The following is a 4471-nucleotide window of genomic DNA, read 5'->3' on the forward strand; positions in this document are numbered from 1 at the left end:
TAATGAGTATGATAATGCAACCAAGGAAGTGTTAGCATACACAATTGCCTTTGATCTAGTAGTTTTGGAAATGGCTACCAAACAAAGGGAGGCTTTTGAGGCCAAGCATAACGAGGTGGCACCGTATCTTGTAAATATGCCACCCTTGACAATGGAGCAATTGCCTTCTTATTTTGCACAGCTGTTGGGGTTAGTAGAGCAATTTCTTGGAACTACCCTTACCAAGGTCTACACAATCTACAGACATGATGAGTCGGTATGCAAGTCTTCTTACCTAAAATGGATGGTGGCCCCTCATCATGTGGTTTATAGGTACAACACCTACTTTGAAAATAGATATTGGGCCTGTCCAAACTTGATCGAGGTTGTAAGAGATTGGATTGTTGTCTGGCAAAGATACCCGCAAGATGAGCCAGTCAATATACAAGTCCTCTACTCTTGGCCACCCGAGTTCCCAAATAGACAATGGGAAGAAGAATTGCAGATCCTAGGACTCTCACTGGAGCACTAGAGCAACCACCACCACTGACATTGGCATCCATGTCGGGCCTCTAACACCTCTTCTACTCTACAAGCCTGAGCCACAAGTGCATGCCATGCTTATTAGCACATTAGAAACCTTGCAAAGGTCATTGACATTGACCTTGACCAAACATCCCCCAATTCAGCCTAAGCAGGGTCTACTTCACAAATAATGCAGATATAGTTCTAGCAGACAACATTCTACCAATGGACCTCTCTCATTCAAACACCAGCTCGAACAATTGCTAGAAGAGATATGAGGACATAGCACGAGCTAAGGTGAGGTGAGTGTTAACCCTTGGTTAACAAGTGATTGAAGCTAGGTCGCTATGACTTGGGTTGAGCCAGCTTGGCTGGAGACTATGCCGGTGAGTGGCGATAGGATTTGGCAAACACCAATGGATAGGAGGTGAGCTAGCTCAAGTGGAGACCATGCAAGTGAGCAACAATAGGATTTGGAAAAAACCAATCGACAGGTGATAAGATTTTGTAACCACCAATGGACAAGTGGTGTGATTCCAAGTTTTTCGGCAAGGCGAAGGGTCAGGAGTCATCATGGTCCAATAATCAAGAGCAGCCCAACAGTTCAATGGAAGTGAGTTACGAAAGCAATTTAGATTCACCACCGCCATACAAGTAGAGAGTCTAGCATACAAGTATTGTATACGAGTTGTAATGGGACCTTTCCCATATTAAATCTAGTCTAGTTGTAATAAGTTAGAACGATTGAGTTTGAGCTACTGTGCTAATAGCCTTGTGATAGGCTAGAATTGTTCTAGCCTAGTTATGATAGGCTACAATGATTGTGATAGGCGAGAATGATTGAGTTTAAGCTATTGTCCTAATAACTTTCAAGCTGAGGCGAGCAAGAGTGAGTAACTAAGTCTTATGTTTTGGTTCTGCAGCCAGGATCCATTTTTATGTTTTGGCCGTTCAATTTGCATGTCTATGTCACTAATCATAGATCATTGATTGCTGTTAATGACCAAAAGACCTTGGGAAGCTTCAATTATTTTTCGGTCAAACATTGTGTGTGAGCTCTTGATTGGCATAATTTTTATTAGCAGGTTCTCCTTGTGTATGACAAATTTGAATAATATGAAGAAATAAATTTAAGTAAACGTTTATACAAATATTAAACGTTATTGTGAAAAGCACCTATGTGCTTTTTTTAGTGCTTTAGTCAAAAGCTTAGCTTTTACATCAAATGAAAGCAAGGGCATAAGATGAAACTAGATCAAGGGCTTACACGTGGCTCAAGGGGGTGTTAGAAAACCCAAACATCTCCCTAGGCTGCCTGCCGTAAATAAATAAATAAATAAATAAATATATTCTCTCTCTCTCTCTCTCTCTCTCTCTCTCTATATATATATATATATGTGTGTGTGTGTGTGTACATATAAATGAATAAATATATATATAATATTTACATATATTTATATATTTGTTTTTATAGTTCTACCTCTCTCTCTCTCTCTATCTATCTATTTTCTTATTTAAATACATTATTTTAAATATATTTTGTGTGCGTGTGTGGTATATATATATTTATAGTTCTCTCTCTCTCTCTCTCTCTCTCCCCCCCCCCCTTGGTGCTCCATACATACACTCACACACACAAACATACACACACATATAATTATTCATATTTATAATTGTATATGTTTACTTCTATATATTTCCATTATTTATATATATTTATTCCTATATGTGTGTGTATGTATAGAATAGATATTTATATATTTATTTGTATATTTCTTCTTCTCTCTCTCTCTCTCTTTCACTCTCTCTCCTCTCTCTCATATTGATATATATGTTTAAATGTTTAGAGAGTATATATATAAAAATAAATTATATATATATAGATAAAATTTATTAATATTTGTATTTTAATATATTCTCTCTCTATGTCTCTCTTCTCTGCCTCAATAACTTTCTCAAGAAGCATATATATAAATGTATGTATGTATGTATATTTATTTATATATATTTATCCTTCTCTCTCTTTCTCTCTCCTCTCTCTCTCCTCTCTCTCATATTAATATATATATTTAAATGTTTAGATTATATATATAAAGTATTTATATTTATATTTTTATATATTATATTTCTTTGTCTCTTGTGTGTCACTCGCTGTCTCTCTTTTCTCTGCCTCTCTCTCTCTCTCTTTCTCTCTCTCTCTCTCTCTTCCCCCCCTTCTTCTTCTTCTCTCTTCCTGTAGATATGTGTTTATTTCTATATATTTGTATATATATAGAGAGAGATTTATATTTGTATAGTTATTATATTTATTTATATTGATATATATATATATATATTTAAATGTTAATATTATATATATATATAAATTTGGTGTATATATATATATATCTCCCCCCCCTCCCTCTCTCTCTCTCTATTTGTCACTCTCTCCTCTCTTTTTGCTATCTCTCCTCTCTCTCATGTTCATTTATTTATTTGTATATATATTTATATATTTGTAGATTTAAATATATATAAATAATATATTGATATATTTATTTTATATTTCTCCCTCTCTCCCTCTCTCTCTCTCCCTCTCTCTCTCTTCTCTCCCCTCTCTCTTCTCTATCTCTTTCACTCTATCTCCTATATACATATGTTTATTGCTATATATAGAGAGAGAGATTTATATTTGTATAGTTATTATATATATATATTTATACTGATATATATACATATATATATATATAGTTTTGTATTTATTTTAGTGTGTTTACCATTGAAACCTTGCCTATACCCTTCCCAAAGGGCAGGACAAAAAGGCAGGCTGGAAATGTGATGCAAGAGACTGTTCCCTGCAACAGTCGGTGAAATCTTGAAACTGTCAGACTGAGGTGGCATCGTGTGTGAACAAAACGAAGGTCAGGTAGCAGCTCGTGCTAAAAACGGACGATTTCAGAGGAGCGTAGGAGGCCGCGCTCTTAGCATGTGTGAGTGAGTGGGAAGGAAATTGCATATGTGGCCCTTGGCAACCACGTAGCGCAAACAACGTGTTGTTGATCCGCGTTACGCGCTTTGCTTGCTCACTACGTGCCCAGAATTTGGGTCAACCATTCAAACGCGCCACGTTAGAATTGTTTGCATCTGGGTTTGACTTCGTATCTAGTAAAATCAAGCACTACATCGCTGCAATCAGGCGTTGAATCAGTACTCAGTAGCTTGCAAATTTTGGGTGTACACTGTACACTGTACACACTGTACATCACCTGCTAACAATCGATTTTTCGCTCTACACATTCCAGTCTTAGTCTCCAGATCAACTGTTAACTATCAATCGAGAGCGTCGAGATCAAGCGCACTGATAGCAAATTCTGGGCAGTAGTGAAACAGATGCAGTTTGCAGACTCAATATGACAGTAAAATAGGTAGTGAGAGTGAGATTGACATGAAATGAAAACATCACGAAGAGGATTCGGTGGAGATGGATAAATAAGTACACGTTAACTTTAAGCAGGATGATCTTCATCTGGCCATGCTTTGCTCATAATGATTGCAACCAGAAAGCTCATCGGGGGATCATTGATGGTCAACTGTCGATGCAAACGCGCCGATGCAGAAAGAACTCCTGATTGATTGTTTTCCTGGTTTGAGAGAGAGAGAGAGAGAGAACAGAGGGACTTCTGAGGAGGGAGAGTTTCGCGCCAGTTGAGGTACGAGCAACGAAATCGATGAGAAATGTTTTCCAATTCACGATTATTAATTACTTGAAGGATATGTTGCCAGTTTATTGAATGATGGTTGCGGTACAACCAGGGGCGGCTGGTGCAATTTCAGGCAGGAAGGAAGAGAGAAGCAGAGAAGCAGACTCTCAGCAGCAGAGGCAAGCTGTATGCGAGAGCAACGAGGCGAAAAACAACGGATAGATTGATGCTTTGGGCGAGGAGGAGGAGATTCAGGAGAGGATTGCGATGTGCCGGGAAGATTGATT

Source organism: Dipteris shenzhenensis, chromosome 7 (genome assembly GCF_047967505.1).
Source record: "Dipteris shenzhenensis isolate YYH24624 ecotype China chromosome 7, Dip_SZ_1.0, whole genome shotgun sequence".
In the NCBI taxonomy this organism is placed as follows: Eukaryota; Viridiplantae; Streptophyta; class Polypodiopsida; order Gleicheniales; family Dipteridaceae; genus Dipteris; species Dipteris shenzhenensis.